We start from the raw sequence: 12588 nt of genomic DNA, 5'->3' as shown, positions 1-12588 counted from the left end.
AGAGTCACAGCGCTACTGAGCATTGGGGTGCATCCTAATGCAAATATGGCTGCAGTGACCAAAGACTTAGATAACAACACCAAAATCCTTTTGAATACTTGGAAAATCTGTTCCAAAGAACAGGTACAAACCAGCCCAGACTCTGAAGACTACAATAAATACCTAACTCTTTGATTCTCAGAAACTGAACAACAACCACAAGCATCATGACCATGCAGGAAAACATAACCTCATGAAATTAACTAAATAAGGCACCAAGGACCAGTCCTAGAGAGACAGGGATATGTGACCTTTCAAAAAGTAATTCAAATTAGCTGTTTTGAGGAAGCTCAACAAAATTCAAGGTAACAAAGAGAAGGAATTCAGAATCCTATCAGATAAGTTAAAAAGGAGATTAAAATAATTAAAAACAAGCAGACATTGAGGATTTTTGCATCGATGTTCATCAGGGATATTGGTCTAAAATTCTCTTTTTTTGTTGTGTCTCTGCCAGGCTTTGGTATCAGGATGATGTTGGCCTCATAATATGAGTCAGGGAGGATTCGCTCTTTTTCTATTGATTGGAATAATTTCAGAAGGAATAGTACCAGCTCCTCCTTTTACCTCTGGTAGAATTCAGCTATGAATCCATCTGGTCCTGGACTTTTTTTGGTTGGTAGGCTATTAAATATTGCCTCAATTTCAGAGCCTGTTATTGATCTATTCAGGGATTCAACTTCTTCCTGGTTTAGTCTTGGGAGAGTGTATGTGTCCAGGAATTTATCCATTTCTTCTAGGTTTTCTAGTTTATTTTTGTAGAGGTGTTTATAGTATTCTTTGATGGTAGTTTGTATTTCTGTGGGGTCGGTGGTGATATCCCCTTTATCATTTTTTATTGCGTCTATTTGATTCTTATCTCTTTTCTTCTTTATTAGTCTTGCTAGTGGTCTATCAATTTTGTTGATCTTTTCCAAAAACCAGCTCCTGGATTCATTGATTTTTTGGAGGGTTTTTTTGTGTCTCTATCTCCTTCAGTTCTGCTCTGATCTTAGTTATTTCTTGCCTTCTGCTAGCTTTTGAATGTATTTGCTCTTTCTTCTCTAGTTCTTTTAATTGTGATGTTAGGATGTCAACTTTAGATCTTTCTTGCTTTCTCTTGTGGGCATTTAGTGCTATAAATTTCCCTCTATACACTGGTAGAGTGTAAATGTAAATTTCACTTATGAAACTTATTTTGGCTGCGTATGAAATTCTGGGTTGAAAATTCTTTTCTTTAAGAATGTTGAATATTGGCCCCCACTCTCTTCTGGCTTGAAGAGTTTCTGCTGAGAGATCCGCTGTTAGTCTGATGGGCTTCCCTTTGTGGGTAACCTGGCCTTTCTCTCTGGCTGCCCCATACTGGCAAACCAAATCCAGCAGCAAATCAAAAACTTATCCATACGATCAAGTGGGCTTCATTCCTGGGATGCAAGGCTTGTTCAGCATACACAAATCAATAAACGTAATTCAGCATATAAACAGAACCAAAGGCAAAAACCACAATAGATGCAGAAAAGGCCTTTCACAAAATTCAACAGCCCTTCATGCTACAAAACTCTCAATAAATTCGGTATTGATGGAACATATCTCAAAATAATAAGAGCTATTTATGACAAACCCACAGCCAATATCACAATGAATGGGCAAAAACTGGAAGCATTTCCTTTGAAAACTGACACAAGACAGGGATGCCCTCTCTCACCACTCCTATTCAACATAGGGTTGGAAGTTCTGGCTAGGGCAATCAGGCAAGAGAAAGAAATAAAGGGTATTCAATTAGGAAAAGAGGAAGTCAAATTGTCCCTGTTTGCAGATGACATGATTGTATATTTAGAAAACTCCATCGTCTCAGCCCAAAATCTCCTTAAACTGATGAGCAACTTCAGCAAAGTCTCAGGATACAAAATCAATGTGCAAAAGTCACTAGCATTCTTATACACCAATAACAGACAAACAGAGCGCCAAATCATGAGTGAACTCCCATTACAATAGCTTCAAAGAGAATAAAATACCTAGGAATCCAACTTACAAGGGATGCGAAGGACCTCTTCAAGGAGAACTAGAAACCACTGCTCAATGAAATAAAAGAGGACACAAAGAAATGGAAGAACATTCCATGCTCATGGATAGCAAGAATCAATATTGTGAAAATGGCCATACTCCCCAAGGTAATGCATAGATTCAATGGCATCCCCATTAAGCTACCAATGACTTTCTTCACAGAACTGGAAAAAACTACTTTAAAGTTCATATGGAACCAAAAAGGAGCCCACATTGCCAAGACAGTCCTAAGCCAAAAGAACAAAGCTGGAGGCATCACACTACCTGACTTCAAACTATACTACAAGGCTACAGTAACCAAAACAGCATGGTACTGGTACCAAAACAGAGATATACACCAATGGAACAGAACAGAGCCCTCAGAAATAACACCACATGTCTACAGCCATCTGATCTTTGACAAACCTGAGAAAAACAAGAAATGGGGAAAGGATTCCCTATTTAATAAATGGTGCTGTGAAAACTGGCTAGCAATAGATAGAAAGCTGAAACTGGATCCTTTCTTTACTCCTTATACGAAAATTAATTCAAGATGGATTAGAGTCTTAAATGTTAGACCTAACACCATAAAAACCCTAGAAGAAAACCTAGGTAATACCATTCAGGTCATAGGCATGGGTAAGGACTTCATGTCTAAAACACCAAAAGCAACGACAACAAAAGCCAAAATTGACAAATGGGATCTAATTAAACTAAAGAGCTTCTGCACAGCAAAAGAAACTACCATCAGAGTGAACAGGCAACCTACAGAATGGGAGAAAATTTCTGCAATCTACTCATCTGACAAAGGGCTAATATTCAGAACCTACAAAGAACTCAATCAAATTTACAAGAAAAAAACAAACAACCCCATCAAAAAGGGGCAAATGATATGAACAGATACTTCTCAAAAGAAGACATTCATATAGCCAACAGACACATGAAAAAATGCTCATCATCACTGGCCATCAGAGAAATGCAAATCAAAACCACAATGAGATACCATCTCACACCAGTTAGAATGGCAATCATTTAAAAATCAGGAAATAACAGGTGCTGGAGAGGATGTGGAGAAATAGGAGCACTTTTACACTGTTGGTGGGACTGTAAACTAGTTCCACACTAGTGGCAAACAGTGTGGCGACTCCTCAAGGATTTAGAACTAGAAATATCATTTGACCCAGCCATCCCATTCCTGGGGATATACCCAAAGGATTATAAGTCATGCTGCTATAAAGACACATGCACACATATGTTTATTGCAGCACTATTCATAATAGCAAAGACTTGGAATCAACCCAAATGTCCATCAGTGACAGACTGGATCAAGAAAATGTGGCACATATACACCATGGAATACTATGCGGCCATAAAAAAGGATGAGTTCGTGTCCTTTGTAGGGACGTGGATGCAGCTGGAAACCATCATTCTCAGCAAACTATCGCAAGAACAGAAAACCAAATACCGCATGTTCTCACTCATAGGTGGGAATTGAACAATGAGAACACTTGGACACAGGAAGGGGAACATCACACACTGGGGCCTGTTGGGGGTGGGGGGAGAGGGAAGAGATTGCATTAGGAGATATACCTAATGTAAATGACGAGTTAATGGGTGTAGCACACCAACATGGCACATGTATACGTATGTAACAAACCTGCATGTTGTGCACATGTACCCTAGAACTTAAAGTATCATTACAAGAAAAAAAAACAGACATTCTGGAGTTGAAGAAAGCAATTGATATACTGAAGACTACATCAGAGTCTCTTACTAGCAAAATTGATCAAGTAGAAGAAAAAATTAGTGACCTTGAAGGCAGAACTATTTGAAAATACACAGTCCAAGGAGACAAAATAAAAAAAGAATAAGAAATGATGTAGTACATCTACAGAATATAGAAAATAGCCTCAAAAGGGAAAATCTAAAAGTTATTGGCCTTAAAGAGAAGGTATAGAAAGAGATATTCGGGTAGCGAGTTTATTCAAAGGGACAATAACAGAATTTCCCACACCTAGAGAAAGATATTAACTTTCAAGTACAAGAATATTATAGAACATTTGCCAATTTAACCCAAAGAATACTACCCAATGGCATTTAATAATTAAACTCCCAAAGGTTAAGGATAAAGAAAGGATCCTAAAAGCAGCAAGAGAAGAGAAACAAATAACATACAATGGAGTCCAATATGTCTGGCAGCAGACTTCTCAGCAGACACCTTACAGGCCAGGAGAGAGTGACATGACTGCTGAACGACAAAAATTGTTGTCCTACAATACTATATCCAGTAAAACATGAAGGAGAAATAAAGACTTTCTGAAACAAACAGAAGCTGAGGGATTTCATTAAAACACAGAACATGTCCGATAAGAAATGGTAAAGGGAGTTCTTCGGTCTGAAAGAAAAGGATATTAACAATGAAAAATCATCTGAAGTATTACAAAACTAACTGGTAATAGTAAAACATAGAATATTATAACACTGTAATTGTAGTGTATAAAGTACTCATGTTTTGAGTAGAAAGACTAAAAGATGAACCTATCAGAAATAATAACTATGAGTTTTTAAGGCATAGACAGTATAATAAGATATAAGTAGAAACAGCAAAAAAGTTAAAAAGTGGGGGATTAAAGTATAGAGTTTTTATTAGTTTTTGCTTTGATGCTTTGTAAGTTTATTTATGCAGTCATATGATTGGAAATCAAACAATATGCTTTTGAATGATCAGTGGGTCAGTGAATAATTTAAAAAGCACATTTTTAAAATTTCTTGAAACAATGTAAATGGAAACACAGCATACCAAAACCTGTGGGATACAGGGAAAGCGGTACTAAGAGGAAAATATATAGCAATAAGCACCTACATCAAAAAACTAGAAAAACTTCAAATAAACAACCTAACAATATATCTTAAAGAGCTAGAAAGGCAAGAGTAAACCAAACTCTAACTTAGTAGAAGAAAATAAATCATAAAGATCAGAGCAGAAATACATGAAACTGAAACCAAAAAAATACAAAAGATCAACAAACAAAAAGTTGGTTTTTTGAAAAGATAAACAACATCAACAAACCTTTAGCCAGACTAAGAAAAAGATAGAAGACTCAAATAAATAAAATCAGATATGAAAAAGGAGAGATTATTACCAACACTGCAGAAATTCAAAGGCTCATTAGAGGCTACCATGAGCAACTATATGTCAATAAATTGGAAAATGTAGGAGAAATGGATAAATTCCTAGACACATGCCACCTGCTAAGATTCAACCACGAAGAAACTGCAAACCTAAGCAAACCAATAACCGATAGGTAATAATATTTAAGCCATAATAAAAAGTCTGTCATTAAAGAAAAGCCCAGGACCCAATGGGTTCAGAGCAGAATTTTACCAAACATTTAAAGAACTAATATCAATCCTACACAAACTATTCTGAAAAAAAGGAGGGAATACTTCCAAACTCATTCTACAAAGCCAGTATTACTCTAATACCAAAACCAGACAAAGACATCAAAAAAAGGAAAACTACAGGCCAATATCCCTGATAAACACTGATGCAAAAATCCTGAACAAAATACTAGCATATTAAAATCAGCAACACTTTAAAAAGTTCATTCATCATGACCAAGCAGGATTTATCCCAAGATGCAAGGATGGTTGAACATATGCAAGTCAATCAATGTAGTATATCATATCAACAGTATGAAGGACAAAAACCATCTGATCATTTCAACTGATGATGAAAAAGTATTTGATAAAATTCAAAATCCTTTTATGATTTAAAAAACCTTGAAAAACAGAATAGAAGGAACACACTTCAACATAATAAAAGTCATATACAACAGACCCACAGCTAATATCACACTGAATGGAGAAAACTGAAAGCCCTTCCTGTAAGATCTGGAACAAAACAAGTATACCCACTGTCACCACTGTTATTCAACACAGTCCTGGAAGTCCTAGCTAGAGGAATCAGACAAGAGAAATAAATGGCATCCAAAGTGGAAAGGAAGAAGTCTCATTATCCTTGTTTGCAGATAATATGAACTTGTATTTGGAAGAGCCTAAATACTCCACAAAAAAACTATTAGAACTGATAAAAAAAAAATTCAGGAAAGTTGCAGGATACAAAATCAACATACAAAAATCAATAGCATTTCTATATGCCAACAATGAACAATCTGAAAAATAAAGTTTAGAAGTAATCCTATATACAATAACTACAAATAAAATACCTAGAAATAAATGTAACCAAAGAAATGAAGAATCTCTACAATGAAAACTATAAAACATTGAAACAAGAAATTGAAGAGGGCGCCAAAAATGAGAAGATATTTCATGTTCATGGACTGGAAGAATAAATATTGTTAAAATGTCCATACTACTCAAAGCAATCTACAGATTCAATGCAATCCCTATTACAATACCAATGACATTCTTCACAGAAATAGAAAAAAAATCCTAAAATTTATATGAAACTATACAAGATCCAGAACAGCCAAAACTATCCTGGGCAAAAAGAGCAAAACTGGATGAATTACATTACTTGACTTCAAAGTATATTGCAGAGTTGTAGTAACCAAATAGCATGGTACTGACATAAAAAGAGACATGTAGATCAATGAAACAGAATTGAGAAGTGAGAAATAAATCCATACATCTACAGTGAACTGAGTTTCAACAAAGATGCCAAGAATATACTTTGGGGAAAAGACAGTCTCTTCAATAAATTGTGCTGGGAAAACTGGATATCCATATGTGGAAGAATGAAACTAGACCCTTGTATTTTACCATATACAAAAATCAAATCAAAATGGCTTAAAGACTTAAATCTAAGACCTCCAACTATGAAACTCCTAAAAAGAAATGTTGGGAAACTCTCCAAGACATTGATCTGGGCAAAGATTTATTGAGTAATACCCCACAAGCACAGGCAACCAAAGCAAAAATGGACAAATGGGATCACATCAAGTTAAAAGACTTCTGCATGGCAAAGGAAACAATCAACAAAGTGCAAAGACAATCCACAGAATAGGAGAAAATATGCAAACTAGCCATCTGACAAGAGATAAATAACCAGAATATATAAGGAGCTCAAACAACTCTACAGGAAAAAAAATCTAATAATCCTATTTAAAAATAGGCAAAAGGTCTGAATAGATACCTTGCAAAAGAAGACATACAAATGGAAAACAGGTATATTAAAAGGTGCTTAACATCACTGATCATCAGAGAAATGCAAATGAAAACTACAATAAGATATCATCTCACCACAGTTAAATGACTTCTATTCAAAAGACAGGAAATAGCGAATGCTGGTGAGAATATAGAGAAAAGGGAACCGTCATACGCTTTAGGTGGGAATGTAAATTAATAAAACTACAATGGAGAACAGTTTGGAAGTTCCCAAAAACAATAAAAATAGAACTACCATATGTTCCAGCAATCCCAGTGCTGGGTACATAGCCAAAAGAAAGGAAATCAGTGTATCAAAGAGATACCTGCACTCCCATGCTTACTGTGGCAGTAGTCACATAGCCAAGATTTGGAAGCAATCTAAGTGTCCATCAATAGATAAATGGATAAAGAAAATGAGGTCTGTATACACAATAGAGTGCTATTTAGCCCTAAAATAGAATGAGATCTTGTCATATGCAATAATATGGATGGAACATGAATTAACAACATTATGTTTAGTGAAGTAAGCCAGATACAGAAAGACAAACTTCATGTGTTCTCACATATTTTTGAGAGCTAAATATCAAAACAATTTAACTCATGGAGATAGAGAGTAGAATGATGGTTACCAGAGGGTGGGAAGGATAGTTGGGGGTAGGGTAAGTGGGAATAATTAATGGGTACAAAAATATAGTTAGATAAAATGAATATGATCTAGTATGTGATAGCATAACAGGGTGGCTACAATCAATGATAATTTATTGTGTATTTAAAAGTAACTATAAGAGCATAATTGGATCATTTGTAGCACAAAGAAAGGATAAATGTTTGAGGTTATGGATATCCCATTTACCCTGATGTGGTTATTATGTATTGTATGCCTGTATCAAAATGTGTCATGCACTTCATAAATAAGTAAATAAATCTGTCTATATCTACTATTTTCCCACAAATAAAAAATTAAAAAGTAAAATAAACAAATTAATTTTAAAAAAATGGACTTGTTGCGCAGCGCTAGGAGTGCTGTCAGAAGATAACCTGCAGCTGCCAATCTATCAGATTTTGTCTCAGCTGCAGAGTTGCCTTACCCACAATCACAACCTTCCTGGGTTGTGGATCCAGTAGGATGGGGTCCTATATTCAATGAGTGATTGAGGTAGAGGTATATAAGCCGAGCCGTTTCATTTCAGTAAAGGACAATCTGATATTGTTGGGCAGCATAATACCTTCTCCCAAATATAACCACATTCTAATCCCTGGAACCTGTGAATATGTTATGTGGCAATGGAGAATTAAGGCTATCGATAGAATTATGGTTGCTAATCAGCTGAATTTAAGACAAGGAAGTTATCCTGGATTACCTAGGAGGGCCCAGTATAATCAAGAGGGAGGTAGAAAAGGGCGTCAAGTCAGAGAGAGATTTAAAAATGCTATTCAGCTGGCTTTGACGATGGATGAAGGAACCATGAGTCAAGGAAGGCAAACAGCCTCCAGCAGCTGTGGCAGGTGATTCTCTGCCACAGCCTCCAGAAAAAACATGGTCTTGCCAACACCTTCAGCTTAACTCAGACTCAGTTTTGATTTATGCCCTCCAGAACTGTACAATAATAAATTTGTTTCATGTTAAGATAATAAATTTGTGTTGTGGTCATTTGTTACAGCAGCAATGGGGAAGTAAAGGCCACTTTGGAGGTCAGACAAGGCTGCTCTCAGCCCTGCATCACAGCATGGCTTCTCCCTTATCTCCATCCCATCTTGCTTCCTTCACCTCTCTTGTCCCCAGCTTGGGGCACTCCTTAGTAAGCATCCTGTATGTGAACCCCATATTGGAGTCTGCTTCCCGGAGAACCCAAATTGTGACAGATAATAAAACCTCATGAAGTCCTCTTATAACTATAAATATATAAAGTTTATAATTGTTTATTAAAAGGAGTTAGAAACTTCATCAAAAAGTGTAATGCCTATATGACTACGAACGTGAATAGCACTGGATCTGATATTAAGACAACATGAAGTAAATGTTAAAAACACGGCTTTGACTGGTAGATACAAGTTCAATTCTAGCATCTGTACTTGTGTCTCCCGAAGTTCATGTGTTGGAAACTTAATCCCCAATTCAACCATGTTGAGAGGGGACTTTTAAGAGGTGATTTGGTCGTGAGGGCAGATCCCTTATGCATGGATTAATGTCATAATTGCTGCAATGAGTTCCTGACAAAAGGATTAATTTGACCTTCTTACCCTCTCTTGCTCTCACCTTCTGCACCATGGGACGACACAGCAAAAAGGCCTTGAAAGATGCTGGCACCTTGGTATTGGACTTCACAGCCTCCAGAATGGTGAGAAACAAATTTATTTTCTTTATAAATTACCCAATATGTGATATTCTGTTACAGAAACACAAAATAGACTAAGACAGGGACATTACTTAACTTTGGCATTTAGTAACTCTCACTCACCGACATCCACCCATAAATAGAGATAATAAATACCTATCCCCACCAGAAAGCATTAAGTAAGGTGTAATTTTAAACACTATGACTGATTTGTGATAAGAACCCAATAAAACTTAGTTAAGCTCTCTTAACTCTACCTCACTATTTTCTCTCAGGAATTTGCAACTTCTTTTAATAATAATTGATACTATTGAATTGGGAGGCAAATCACCATTTTATGGTTCACTTCTCTCACAATGTGTGCTTCAATTGAGACAGCTCTGGAAGGTAACTGTGTCCTATAGTGGTGAAGAAAAGCTTCTTGAGGAATATTGGAATTTAGCAGGGATGGTAAAAACATCCTAGAGAAAATGATGAGCCAGTGGCACCATGGAGTCCTCACTCCAACTCTTGCATATAGCGTTTTTTGTTTGTTTTTTTGAGATGGAGTCTTGCTCTGTCTCTCGGGCTGGAGTGCGGTGGCACAATCTCGACTATCCTGGTTCAAATGATTCTCCTATTCTCCTGCCTCAGCCTCCCGAGTAGCTGGGACTACAAGCACTTGCCACCATGCCCAGCTAATTTTTGTATTTTTTTTGTAGAGACAGGATTTCACCAAGTTGGCCAGGCTGGTCTCGAACTCTTGACCTCAAGTGATTTGCCCGCCTCGGCCTCCCAAAGTGCTGGGATTACAGGCATGAGCCACCACACCTGGCTGCCTTTTTATTTTTATTTTTTTTAGCTTTTTTTTCACATGGAAAAGTGGAGTTTCATTTTTCCAAAAGTGGATTTTCATTTTTCCAAAAATTGCACCAAGATAAAAGCAAAGCTCTGGTTGATGCGGGTGTGTTGCGTAGGCGTTAGCAGTACTGCCCTCACTGTGCGCTCATTGGACATAGTGCAACCCATCAAAAGGATGGTTGCATGTAGTCTACTTTAGGTAAATCAAATTTGGTAGGACACGTATCAGATTATCAAGTTTTCAAAGCACTGCAGTTATTTATTTTAACTTGTAATTTTAGACATATGGGGTAGGATATCTTGTAATGTGTGCAGTGTTTTCTGAAATGTATCGCATAAATTGAAGAAAAAAACTGAATAAGGGCGAAGAAGTTGAGCTGTGTACTCATCTCAGATAAATACATGAAACCTTGAAGTTATGGCCAGTACTGTTAGATTTATGGCAGTGGGTATACATCCCTCACTCTTTGAGAGAGTGGCTCTCACTCAAAGCTCCTTCTTTATATTTATCATCTTTATATTCATATGGCATCTCTATTTTCAATGTCTTAGAAATTTCTCCCTCTCCTGTAACCCTTTAGGCTGAAATTTCACGTTTCCTATCAATTCAGAAACAAATTCTTTTCTGGGATGTGGAACCTATCTCTTCAGCCATTTCTGAGTTACCCAAGCATGAGAAAAATGTTGTTTAGGAAATTCGTCAAGATCCACTTTTTGTGTGTTTGAATTTAAACATCTAGAGCTGTTGTACCCATTCTGTAAGGAGAAAAAATATTCTTTGCTTTGAAATATAATTAGTTGAGCTTTACTTCCACATTCTGTATATATGGAATGTGGTTATAGAGCGATGTGTTGAAATTTTGCAAAATCCTTTGGGTTTCCAGACCCTCCATACATGTTGTACTTAGAAAAATGCTTTTTTTAAATTTCTTTTTTAGTCTTAAACTGGCATTTCTCTAGAAAAAATTGAGTGTAACAGCTCCTGTCTGGCTGTATTGTCAAACAACAGAAGTTTTATTCTATAAAAATTAGAAAAATTAGGACTAAAAAATTTATATATATATAAATTTAAATATATATAAACTCTTGGACTTTGGTTCTTGTTTTATTGTAGATAGGAATATTTGTGCTGCTGGTAGCAACTTTCAATAAAATATTATTGGGTAGTAGATAGTGTCTTAGGCAGTTTCCTGTGGCTTATAACAGAATACCTGAACCTAGGGTAATTTACAAAGAAATGAAATTTATTTATTGTAGTTCTAGAGGCTGGGAAGTTCAAAGTTGAGGGGCTACATTTGGTAAGCGCCTTCTTGCTGGTGAGAACTCTGCAGGCTGAAGATAGCACAAAGCATCACATGGCAAAGGGGCTGAGTATGCTGGCTCAGGACTCTCTTCCTCTTGTCATAAAGCCAATAGTTCCATTCCCATGATAACCCATTAATCCATGAACGATTTAATCTATTTATGAGGGAAGAGCCTTCACGAACTAACTACCTCTCAATCCTGCCACACTGGGGATTGTTTCAACATGAATTTCAAGTGAGTACAAACATTCGACCATAGCATTCTGTCCCTGGCCCTGCCAAACTTATGTTCTTCTCACATGCAAATACATTTATTTCATTCTGATAGCCCCAAAGTCTTAACTTGTTTCAGCACCAACTAAGAAGTCCAAAGTCCAGAATTTCATCTTCCTGTGAAATCAAAGTAAATTATCCACTTTCAAGATACAATAGTGGTATAGCATAAAACAGACATTCCCATTCCAAAAGGAAGGAATAAACAAAAAGAAAAAAGCAGCATGCCCCAAGAAAGTCCAAAACCTAGCCGGGCAGACATTACATCTTAAAGCTGGAGAATAATCTTTTTTGACTCCATGTGCTGCTTCTTGGACACACTAGAGCAAGAGTTGGGCCCACAAGGCCTTAGACAGCCCCACCTCTAGGGCTTTGCTGGGTGCACCCCATACAGGTTGGAGCCCGGTGCCTGAGGCTTTCCCAAGCAGATGTTGCATGCTGTTGGTGACTTCACAGTTCTGGGATCCTGGTAGTGGCCCTGTTCCCACAGCTCCACTAGGCATTGCTCTGTTGGAAACTTTCTGCAGCAGTTCTGACCCTACAATTCTGCTTAACACTGCCCTAGCTGAAGCTCTCTGTAGTGCTCTGCCCTTGTTACAAGTCTT

At 37.0% G+C, this 12588-nt stretch overlaps 1 non-coding gene across 1 annotated transcript; it reads right to left on the bottom strand.

The window, feature by feature from the left end:
• Positions 1–10461: 10461 nt before the first annotated feature.
• LOC114679168 (U4atac minor spliceosomal RNA) lies at positions 10462–10586 on the bottom strand. The gene has a single exon (XR_003730844.1). It is a non-coding gene; the product is annotated as a U4atac minor spliceosomal RNA (small nuclear RNA).
• Positions 10587–12588: the final 2002 nt, after the last annotated feature.

This window comes from Macaca mulatta, chromosome 6, assembly GCF_049350105.2.
Source record: "Macaca mulatta isolate MMU2019108-1 chromosome 6, T2T-MMU8v2.0, whole genome shotgun sequence".
NCBI lineage: Eukaryota > Metazoa > Chordata > Mammalia > Primates > Cercopithecidae > Macaca > Macaca mulatta.
This window is presented reverse-complemented; position numbering and strand designations above follow the sequence as displayed.